At 43.6% G+C, this 12,725-nt stretch overlaps 1 protein-coding gene across 1 annotated transcript in view; it reads left to right on the top strand.

Moving 5' to 3' along the window:
* Nucleotides 1-12,725, top strand: part of LOC311018579 (uncharacterized protein) — a 722,019-nt gene that overhangs the window by 416,575 nt on the left and 292,719 nt on the right. The gene's annotated exons all lie outside the window — the stretch shown is intronic.

Raw genomic sequence — 12,725 nt, 5'->3', positions numbered from 1 at the left:
GCTGGTCTTCCAGGTGGGGCTGGTCTCGGGGAGGTGGTCGTCTTCCAGGTGGGGCTGGCCTTCAAGGAGGTGATGGTCTTCGGGGTGGGGCTGGTCTTCGAGGTGGGGCTGGTCTTCGAGGAGGTGATGGTCTTTGGGGTGGAGCTGGTCTTGTTGGAGCTGGGACTGGGACTGGGGCTGATCTGTTGTGGAGAACAAAGTAAGCAAACATTTCAATTCTGTACATATGGTCAGAAGAATGTTCAGAAAACAATAATGAACTCTGCATGAAACTAATCTTACCTTTTATTTTGAGTATAAACTCATAAGCCGTCTTCATGTTAATCAGGAAGTCGCTTAGTCGCTTATCATTTGGCAGATTGGTCACCACATCTGCACCCACTTGCCCTTGCTGTTCCTGTGGCTGGTGAACAGGATTGGCGTAGAGCCCAAGGCAGAACGTTTTTGAACCTGAAATTAAACAAGCACATTAGCAGTACACAATTAAACTACATTGCTACATAAATCTACTATCTAGAGACCCAATCTGGCAGAAAATAGTTTTGATCACTTTCGTGATAATTAAATAGTGTTTTCCATTTGATTAGAGACATTCTGTGAAATTGATACACAGAACTATTCATTCATGAGGATTTTTTAATTGCAACTGCCGGTGCTCAATTTCAGTTGAAAATAAGTGATCAGATGTTGTGACAGTACTAAATATGGGTTCCACTCCACACTGGAGTGGGTTATTATATTACTGCGTACACAACTGACATAATCAACTTCCTTTACAAATCATTGTCTTTTTTCATCTTACACACATTACTTTGTACAACCAACATTCACATAGTGTAATGCGCTAGGTGATGGTGGTGTAGTGAATAGAGGTCTGGGTTTCTAAACACTGTGAGGCTAGTTTCTCATCGCAAGACTCCTACCCCAGTGTGGACTGAGGACAGTCTGGAACTGATCTGATCTTAACTCTTTAGCAGACTGAGTGTTACCAGTTTATGTGTGGGCTATGCAGTGGTTTACTAGTTGGCCTGTGTTGTTGGCCATTTACTCTGTGAAAATCTCGAGTAACTAAGAAAAACACTGACATAGTTGATGGTTCAAGTGAAAACATTAGGAAATCTTTTTGGTAGAGTATGTATATTTTAGAAACTGGTGTTGTGTACCAGGATATTGTTAAAATGACCCACAAAGCCATTTAGAATACATGCTGCATTCATTTAGGACCTCTGCCACAGAAAAAAAAGTCCACAGCCTATAAGGCCAACTTAAATCATCAAAGTGTTAAAAATCCTGTATCTTAACCTCAACTTCTGTTAACTTCAAAAAAGCATGTATATTCCAGATATTTATTTCAAGTTTGTATTGAACAGATGAACTATTGTTTTTCTTCTGATCTATGCATCCACAGACGGGGTCCTTGCCCCATCACACATTATCAATGAAAAGTGACAGAAATCATGTTGGGGGGGACTGACTTTCTTGAGGGAGAGAGATTCTATTTTCTGGACTGATGGAAATGATCCCCTTAAGACGGACAGATGGATGTGCATGTTAAGGTAAATACTGTGCGTAGTTTACCTTAACATGCACACATTACCGCTCAATTCATGAAGTATGAGCAGTTTTACTTACAGCAATATTGGCGGAGGCCACCACCCGCGCTGCATTCCGCTGGTTTATGACTCCCTGCCCCCACTCACTTGTGTGCAGATCTTTGGATTTTTGCAGCTTCGGGTTTCTGCAAAGGCTTCTGAAACACCCGCTGCATGATCTACTGTTGGCCTGATTTGGCACTTTGCAGTGAGGGCAGGGTCTGAACTTTGGCTTTGTCATTCTGAAATGTACAACAGACAAACACACACAAAATATCAAACATTGATGCAAACACACGTCTGCTCAAAAAAGACATTCATGCACATTCAGGTGGGCAAGTCGGAGCAGTGGTTAGCATCCCCAACTGTCATCCAGGAGACCATGTCGCTTTGGAAAAAAGCCTATACTTCATACCTGCCACTTTTACCTTTACCTGACAAAAATCCCTCACAACTTGGACTCAATTTGTAGTGATTATATTGTAAATCCTGATTGCTCTGCATGATATATTGAAAAAAAATCTACTTTTGACACCTGACTCAAATGGCTGTTTGTTGCCCAACTGTTTTGTAAAACTGAGTAGGTCTACAGCTTAAGGATGGGTAAATAGCATGTTGAATTTTCAAACTAACAGCCAACTTAATATCCTGGCAATAAGTCCCCTTAAGTTTTAGATAATAGCTTACTTTAACATCTACAACCAGCAAACAAGAGTAAACAAATGTCAAAGTTACAGTTACTTATTTGGCATGCTACTTTATCCTGAATATTGGCCTAGTTTACATTTTCAAGACAGCACTATGCTTAATTTAGCACTAATCTAACATTATCATTATGTTTGCTAGCTTACAGCACACTTATCTAGCTAAGAGGCTAACCTATATTGTGCAGCCTGTTGCACATTTCAACAAGGTATTACATATCTCTAACCCATGAAATTGATACAGTGCAGTCAGAACGACAACAACGGTGGTTTAAGATCAAATACAGGACATTTCCAACGTATTGTTTGCATGCATGCTGAAGTTACTTCATAGACAGTAAAGTTGTACTTACGTAGCAGAGTCGAAAAACGCAATGATCGTCGGGATCGTTGTATGTGCGCACTGACGTGTCACGTCAATGGTCACGTGGCAAAATCAATCATAATAGAAATGATGCATTCTGCTCAATTTCCTCAGCTCACTCCACCTGCTCTCGAGCAAAATGAAATGATAGGAAATGAATATAGTCCATTTAAGGATATTTAATATTGGCCCCCTGCTTCTTAATCATGGAGAAATAACAACTTCAAATAAGTCCAACATTTAAACACTGTAACCAATGGATGATATTAAGCTTAAAGCATATTGTTTTACAGAGAAACAGCCGATATTTTGTGACCTGTTGTGACAAAAAATATGATTCAGTTAACAGTTACCATGGAAACGAACCAACTCCATGGTCATATCCCCTCTGCGTCCGACAGTGACGCAAAGGGGATATGACCAATCGTCAGTATGTGACGAGTAGGGCTTATCACAGACAGAGGGAAATGACTTCATAAATTCATGCAGAGCTGCTTCAGTATGCTTTGACTCAAATACACGGTCCCACTGTATGTTCTGTACGTCTTCAATAAAGGCATTATCACAGAAATGTCTCTTCTATATCATTTTAGGTCCAACTTTGGGGACTTTCACTTTTCTTGCCATAGCAATCATGTTATGATCACTAAATCCAATTGGCACTGAAACGACCTTTGAGCATTTATCTACTGAATTAGTAAAAAGATGATCTATGCAAGTTGAAGACAATACACCTGCATTGTTGATATTTATTCTGGTTGGTAGATTTATCATTTGAGCTAGGTTACATACGGTGGCGGTGTCATTAAGCTTTCTTTTCATAGGGCAGTTTTTTGAGAGCCAGTCTATATTTAAGTCTCCTAAGAAATACATTTCTCTGTCTGTGTCAGAAACATTCTGAAGCATTGCACAGATTTTTTCAAGATATGCTGCATCCGAGGAAGGTGGTCTACAGCAGCAGCAGATTAGTAATGGCTTTAGATGTGGCAAGTGAACCTGGATCCAGATTGATCTACATCTGTCAAGTCCAGATCTCCTCTTTGTTTTATTGGAATGTGGTCTTGTACATAAAAGGCTCCTCCTCCCCCGTATCTGTTTCTATCAAGTCTAATTATATTGTAACCTTGTATAAATACCTCAGTATTGTCAATTGAATCGTCCAAATGAGTTTCAGAAATCGCTACTATATGTAGATCATTTTCTGGCCTTTTCTCAGTTACCTTGTTTTTCAGACTACAGATGTTTAAGTGGGCAACTTTGAGTCCTTTTTTGGGAAGTTTGATAGACATTTAAAGTTAGTAAGGATTTGCAGAATAGATGTCAACTCTAAAAAATAAAAATAAAAACCCATAGTAAAAACACAAAAACATGTAGAACAGCAAACCACAAACTATGCAAATGTTTCCAAATCCTTTAAGCTCCTGACCATTAGCACTTGTGTCTGCTCAGGTGCACCATTTAGCTTTATGTAGACTTTGCAGTTGGACGACCATGTTGCTTGTATTTTTCCCTCTTTGCGTCGGTACCGAGCTCTTTTAGCGATGTCAGCATTGCTCTTCTGGTTGGCGTTGCTCGTCTGGTTGGGAATAGAATGTTTGATAGTAGTTTTCAAAGCGTTGTTTAACTTTCTCTGGACAAGTTTCTATTTCTTTTGTTGCAGAATTTCTTCTTTTATGTTGAGTTCTATCCGCTTGTTGTTTTCTTAACTTCTATGATAGAAGTTTCAGTGATTTCCCACCGACTTCATAGTATTGTTGCTTTGTGAAAAGGAGTTTTCTTTGGATTTCCTGAGTATTTATTTCATCTATTTCTTTTTTTCATTGTATAATCTTATGTTTGTTGTCATCTTGGGGAGACTTTGCATGTTGGTTCTATCGTCTCTTCAAGTCCTCTTCTCATGTTCTAACTTTTTCTTCTCTAATTGTCTTCTCATATGAGGAGATGGCTATTATTTGACCCCTGATCACCGCTTTTAGTGCATCCCAGAGAATAGCTGGAGTCACTTCTTCATCATCATTATTTTCCAAATCCATTTTAATTTCACTTTTTAAGGTATCTTTAATAACTTGGTTATTGAGAATGTTTGAGTTCAGTCTCCAGAGAGTGGACTTCCTCTTCCTGTTCAACTGGACTGACATAGAAATGGGACCATGGTCTGAAATAGTACTGGCTCCTGTTTCACAATCATCCACTCAACTTGTTTTCCCACATTGATTTTCTGCAGAAGACATGAACACACATTCTTTGCCGTTCCTTCTTTCTCTGTACCTCTGTTCCCTCACCATACAAGGCGGCAGTGTGTTACCCCAAAATACATCAAACACATGTTACTCCAAATGCAGGTGATTAATTAGCAAAATGATAATAGTCCAGAGAATGTAATTAAACAGTTTTATTACAGGGTTCTGCTTGACAGGTTATAGGCCCACTGGTATCACCTCAGTTTACATCAACAGTTTCACTAGCAAGGCCAGGATTACGTTTTTCAAACCACTCTTTACACTGCAAAAGGGTTACACACTTAGTGAACTCACACTCTTAAGGTTTGCACACAGCTCAATTTCACTGCAAACATTTTAACCACGTCACACCTTATGCCTGCCTTGACGGTTTAACTGAGACTACACCTGAGACTAAAACGAGTGGGGGTTTGTCGCAGAGCACAACCAAACAAATAAACAAACAAAAAGAAAAAAAGAAACTAGTCCACCCAAGGGCAATACCCAGCTCTTTTCGCCCGTTACCGGCTCACTTGCCCGGTGGACTAGACAAAATAATAAACCCGAAATAATAACCAAAACAACGGCAAGAACAACTAATAAGCCACCGATTCTCTGCAGAGACACAAACACAAACCTTCATTACTTTATTACATCCCTAACAATGTTTAAGAGTTTACAGCATATATCGCAACTTTAAAATACCTGGTCTGCCGAACTGCGCCCATTCATCAGCTACCAGCTACACACAAGCCCCGCAGGGCAATAAGTCTGAAAATCATAAAACAAACAGTTCATATTATACAATAATGTCATGATATAAACCCTCAAAACAGGGCCTCAGCCTACCAGTTTTCTTTGTTTCCCCGCATGCCCGCATGGAGTGAGGTGTGCACCTGCCTCACTCCTCCGGCCAGAACCAACAAACTGAGTCTCGTTCCCTCCACAGGTAGGCTTATTTCTACCCGCCCCATAACTTCCTGCACCTCCCCTTCCCCACTCGGTGCCACCTGCCACATATCACCCCTTCAAAATGCATCGGCGCCCCGACGATGTACTGAATAAAAAAATAAGCAACTCAGTAACCCTTAGCATACAGTGATACTTAACTACACTGATGGATCTTGTTTTGATCTTACGGTTTGTGGCAGATGGTAAGGATTTGTGTGTTTGCCTGCAGTACTTCTAGTGGACCTACGGAGGCTCCCAACGACCCCTGCGGTCTCTTCTACTTCCATGTCCTCCTCCTCTTCTCCCATTCCCTCTGGGCAAAAATCAGATTCTGACATTAAGTCCTCGGCCAGCACCCCTGGGGGATTGAAATCCGACTCCTCCATGCCTCCAGCATCCACCTGTTCATCTCCTGTCTCCTGACCTGCATCCGTCCTCAGGCCACCCTCAGGCATACCTCTCAGCTCGGTCCGGTGCACGTGACGCACAGGCCCACCTTGGACTGCAGGGGTGACAGAGTAAACAACACCACGATCTGGGGGGCAGTGCACCACCCGATAGGGGGTTGGGCCCCACACATCCTGTATCTTATTACGGCCTTTCACTCCATGATTTCGGACATACACCAGGTCTCCCTCACTTAAAGATGGATCTCTCACTTGAGCCTCCTGCTTCTGGTCTCGGTGCTGCCTCCTTGCATTCAACCGCTGACGAACATGGCTATAAGCCTCCTCCAGCAACTCCTGATGTCTCTGTACCCAGTCTTCCTCCTGCCCCTCCTCCGTCTCATCCAACTCAGCCCCTAGCAAAAAATCCACAGGCAAACGGGGCTCTCGCCCAAACATGATAAAGTAGGGAGTCATGCCTGTGGACTGATGTATGGTGGTGTTATATGCATAGGTTACCTGAGGGAGATGTTGTGGCCAGTATCTCTTTTGGTCTGGGGGCAACGTGCGGAGTAGATCATGCAACGTACGGTTAAACCGCTCACACTGACCATTCCTCTGAGGATGATATGGAGTAGTACGACTTTTCCGGATCTTATAAACCTTGCATAACTGCCGGATCAAATTACTCTCAAAATTCCTCCCCTGATCTGAATGGATACGATCAGGTGGGCCAAACAACTGGAACCAGTGCTTCACCAGAACATCTGCAACTGTACTAGCTCGTTGATCCTTGGTGGGAATAGCCTGGGTGTATTTAGAAAACACATCTGTTAAGACCAATACATTCTCTCTTCCATTCGAGGCAGGTTCCAAGACAGTGAAATCTATTGCCAAGATCTCATGAGGCCGTGAAGCCTGCAGACTGCCCATAAAAGGCTTAACTTTGGGCTGTATAGCTTTAGCCAAAACACATCGTCCACACTGTTGACACCATTTCTCTACATCCCTGTACATATTGGGCCAGTAACAACGAGAACGCACCAATTGCAAAGTACGTTCCACCCCCTGATGTCCATGGTTGTCGTGCAAATGGGTGAGAACATCTTTCTGCAAACACTGAGGCAATACAGGCTGATAGGTCTCCCTACCCCCAACTGGAGAGTTAAAGCTGCGGTAGAGTACCTTTTCCTCCTCCCTCAAACGTCCCCATTGACGGGCAAGCTCCTTGGTACCTGGGCCAAACCTCTCCCTCTCCCTTGAACCAGGTGGCATAGCTTTTCTCCAGTACTCCAGAAATGGCCCAATAACTGGGTCTTGCTCTTGTAATGTGGCTAGATTCTCCTTGGAGCAACCTGGGAGGACAGAGATATCAGATTGAATACACAGAGCCCCCCCTTCAGACTCCTTTTCTTCTTCAGTCCCACTATACTGGCGAGACAAGGCGTCAGCATTCCCATTTTCGAGCCCCTGGACGATACTTTAAGGTAAGATTAAAGGGCGCTAACTGGGCTGCCCATCGTTGCTCCACTGCACCAAGCTTGGCTGTACCTAAGTGACTGAGTGGGTTATTGTCAGTATATACAGTGCAGGATCCCCAGCAAATATTCTCTGAACTTTTCTGATACTGCCCACTTAAGTGCCAGGAATTCCAGTTTCATAGAACTATAGTTCTGCATGTTCCTTTCAGTGGGCCTGAGCGCCCGGCTAGCGTATGCCACCGGCCTAAGCTTCCCTCCATGTTCCTGTGACAGAATTGCCCCTAGACCTGCATGGCTCGCATCTATCTCTAACACAAAGGGTCTTTGAAAATCTGCATATGCCAGGACAGGTGCAGAGACTAATGCTTTCTTCAGCTGGCAGAACGTCTCCTCACACTCTACGGTCCAGACTGGGCCCAGAGCCCTCCTGGGGGTCTTACCCTTTTTAACACCTGGGCTCAGTTGTGCCACCACATGGTGCAAAGGCGCAGCCATCTTTGCAAACCCTGCTATAAAGCGCCTATAATAACTGGCAAACCCCAGGAAAGATCTGAGCTCAGCCAGGTTAGTGGGGGTCTTCCAGTCTCTCACCACTGCTATCTTGTCCGGATCTGTTGCCACGCCTTCAGCTGACACTACATGCCCCAGATATTTCACTTGTTTCTGAAAGAAATGGCACTTAGAGAATTTAACTTTGAGCCCTTGCTCTTGTAGTCGGGAGAATACTTCCTCCAGTCTTTCCAGGTGCTGCTGGATCGAGGTAGAAAACACGACAACATCATCGAGATACAACAGAACAGATTGATAACGACAGTCTCCAAACATGCGTTCCATGAGGCGCTGAAACGTACTGGGGGCGTTGCACAGTCCAAATGGCATTCTGTAAAACTCAAATAATCCAAATGGCGTACAAAATGCTGTTTTTGCCCTATCTTTTTCAGCCATTTCAACTTGATTGTAGCCACTGGCTAAGTCCAATGTAGAAAACCACTTGGCTCCCACCAGTCCATCCAGTGACTCTTCAATCCGTGGCAAAGGGCTACTGACACCCCCACAAAACTCAACTTGCGAGGTATGTTCAGATAGTATAGTTGCCATGCTCACTGTAGCTATAACTCTGCGTGGGGTCAGCCAAACATCAGAATTGCCAACATTAGTAACTGGTACATACATCTCTCCTCTTTCAGATGTCACTAATGCTGATGAGACTAACAGACCCTCTGGAAGTGCGCCCTCTTCTGGTCGTAATGGCGCTACAAGAAACTCCATGTTCTGCTGTGAGGGGACCTTGGGACATGTCACCGGAACCATCTTTAATGTGCCTGTGGCTACACAAAGTGGACTCTTACCTTTCACACGCACTTTGAAAGGCTCAGGGGAGTTGGCTATCATCTCCTCCACTTGGCAGTGTCTCAGGGCACGTCTCCATTCTGGGACCTCTGCTACAGTGGGATCCTCAAAGAGGCTGGGGCCATACTGCACAAACAACTCATAATAGAAACCCTTGATGACATTCATTCCCAATAAACCTGGGATCTGCATTTTCTTATACTGCATATGTGGGTCATCTGGATCTTTCACTACCAGGACTCCCCTGTGTGCAACACATTTTCCCAGTATAGTGATATCCAACTCCACGTAGCCACAGTATGGCAGCTCTAAGCCATTTCCTGCTCTAAGGTCTAACCATGCACAATCATATAGTTGAGAATCTATAAGATGACCAAAATGTTTTTAAAAAAAATTCTCAGTGATTGTTGTAACCATAGACCCAGTATCTAACAATGATGAAACCACAATTCCCCCCATTTTAACTTCCACTACTGGGCACTTTCCCACCAATGTAGACATAACTGCTGGATCTGGTTTTGCGCCAAGGTTTGTCTCTAAGTGTGTATGGCTCTATTCAGTGGCAGGCTCCTGTTCTTTGACTTGGGGTGCTCCTCTGTCAGGCGGAGTAGTTTTGGGGAAAGCTGCAGTACAGTAGCGTGCTATGTGGCCCCTTTGATCACACCGAAAACACCTCGGCTTTCCATCAAACTGTCTCTTAGTTTTAGATTGAGGTTGTAATGCAACCTCCTGGTCTGAGGGTGTGAGTGCTTTCAAAAGCAGATCTAATTGCCTCTGTTGGGCTTCAATAAGAGCTTTCAGTTCAGAATAACTTGATTTATTCTCAATTGCTTCACAGGACGCCTGTGCCTGGACTTCATTAGAAAGCGAAGAAGAGTGACTATCTTTTTGCTTAAATGACTGCCCTTCACACTGCATTGTCCACTCAACAGCCTCCCTGCGTACATCTCGGATTGTCCACTGGGGGTGCAAACGAACTTTGGCTCTTAATCTCATGCCCAGATTCTGATCCCTGACACCCTCACAAAATTGATCACGTAGCTCTCTGTCAGCTTTAGGTTTAGCTTGCTCGTCTGACTCCACAATTTGATCCATTAAAGACATGAGGGCATGGGAATAGTCTAGCAATGACTCTCGCTCACGTTGTTTACGGTTAAAAAACCTGCGCTGAAGGGAGATTAATGAGTGTGAACATCCATATACTTCTCTCAAAATTTTAAGTATACCATTAACCGTCTCCCTCTCCTGTTAAGGGAGATATTTAACCTCTATGCGGGCAGCCCCTTCTAAATGATTATACACACACAGAGCTTTTTCTTTTTCAGAAGATTTTAACTGTATATGATTCTCAATTATTTCAATCCATTCTTCCAGAGTAGGAGAGTCAACCTTCTCCACATCACCAGAAAACTTTGGTACCTTCTCACTCTGCTGAATGTAAACCACCCGTGCCCCCCCCCCCCCCCCCCCCTCAGTCTCAGTAGCAGTTGATTCAACATTGTCCATAGCGCTACTCGAAGATCCAGGTGGGGAAGTGGATGAATAGAGTCTTTGCAGCTGCTGCTCCAGCTCCTTCAGACGCTGCTCCATTGTTTCCCTCTGAGCCTCCTCCATGACCCAACAGAGCTGAGAAGACAAGACCTTGGATGCTCTCCACCACGTGGTCCTGACCCACTAGCTGTTCTTGCCGTTGTAAAAAAAACAAAACAGAACTCAAACTGCGTTTTACCTCCAAATTAAATCATTAATGTTCTGCTAATCCTGTCGACAACGCCAAAATGTTACTCCCAATGCAGGTGATTAATTAGCAAAATGATAATAGTCCAGAGAATGTAATTAAACAGTTTTATTACAGGGTTCTGCTTGACAGGTTATAGGCCCACTGGTATCTCCTCAGTTTACATCCAGAGTATCACTAGCAAGGCCAGGATTACGTTTTTCAAACCACTCTTTACACTGCAAAAGGTTTACACACTTAGTGAACTCACACTCTTAAGGTTTGCACACAGCTCAATTTCACTGCAAACATTTTAACCACGTCACACCTTATGCCTGCCTTGACGGTTTGACTGAGACTACACCTGAGACTAAAACGAGTGGGGGTTTGTCGCAGAGCACAACCAAACAAATAAACAAACAAAAAGAAAAAAAGAAACTAGTCCACCCAAGGGCAATACCTAGCTCTTTTCGCCCGTTACTAGACAAAATAATAAACCTGAAATAATAAACAAAAAACGGCAAGAACAACTAATAAGCCACCGATTCTCTGCAGAGACACAAATACAAACCTTCATTACTTTATTAAATCCATAAAAATGTTTAAGAGTTTACAGCATATATCGCAACTTTAAAATACCTGGTCTGCCGAACTGTGCCCATTCACCAGCCACCAGCTACACACAAGCCCCGCAGGGCAATAAGTCTGAAAAATATAAAACAAACAGTTCATATTATACAATAATGTCATGATATAAACCCTCAAAACAGGGCCTCAGCCTACCAGTTTCCTTTGTTTCCCCGCATGCCCGCATAGAGTGAGGTGTGCACCTGCCTCACTCCTCCGGCCAGAACCAACAAACTGAGTCTCGTTCCCTCCACAGGTAGGCTTATTTCTACCCGCCCCATAACTTCCTGCACCTCCCCTTCCCCACTCGGTGCCACCTGCCACACACATAAACACAGCATTTTAATATCACAGGATGTGACAGAGCTATTTAAATGGGCAGGAAAACATTTAAACGTAACAACAAATCTCCTCAAAACCATGACAAGATATACAGGAGGGAGAACAGCGACCTCTGCTGGGCAAATTAAAACAGTACGTGGATGGGAGAAAACGAAAAGGAAACTTCTCACCTGTAGCACAAGTAGGCTACAGGTCCCCGTCCCATGGAACAGGTAGTAGCTGTTTGTCTGGTTAGACTGCAGCGTTTCTCTCCGCCTCCTGTTGATCACATCTACTTCCCCAACGAGGCGCGGCTCATCTGGAACCAGCCTCATATATTCATGTGAAGACTGAAGCCCTTGCTGTCTGTGATCACCTGTCGACGGCGGCCTGAGGTAAGCTGACGACAGCCGATGGGAACTTGTGATGACTGATATGTGGGCTGCTTGTGGCTCCGTGATGCGGATCACGTTGGTGCTGGTTTACCGGAGACCTGTTCTTGTGTAACGCTGGCTGGATGTGTGGAGATACCATGAAGTACACACGTCCTGTACTCAAGTAGAAGTACGCATACTTGTGTTCAAAAATACTCTGGTGAAAGTAGAAGTACTGGTTCTACTTCTTTACTCAAGTCAAAGTGTAAAAGTACTGGCTCTGACATCAGGAAGTAAAAAGTATCACTATGAAGGACAATTCTACTGGCTGTTTGTTGACAAGACCAACTGAAACTCTCGTCAAATTAATAAGAAAATAAATAATCGTTGATTCCCCTCAAATGTATTAAAACTAAAGTAACAAGCCTGTTTTGAAAATGTGATGAGTAGAAAGTACAAATATGAGTTGTTAAATGTGAAATGTGATTTAGGAAGGAAGACGAGCTCTTCTTGTCCTGGTTCTTGTTTGCTTGTTTACTCCGTCGGCTGCATAGCTGTGAAGTTATCGAGTTCACCAGCCGTTTGTGCTTTTGACTCACATCTAGAAAACTGGGCTCATGTGGGACACGCCTGATCTCC

Source organism: Eutrigla gurnardus (genome assembly GCF_963514095.1).
Source record: "Eutrigla gurnardus genome assembly, chromosome: 1".
NCBI classification, from domain to species: Eukaryota; Metazoa; Chordata; class Actinopteri; order Perciformes; family Triglidae; genus Eutrigla; species Eutrigla gurnardus.
This window is presented reverse-complemented; position numbering and strand designations above follow the sequence as displayed.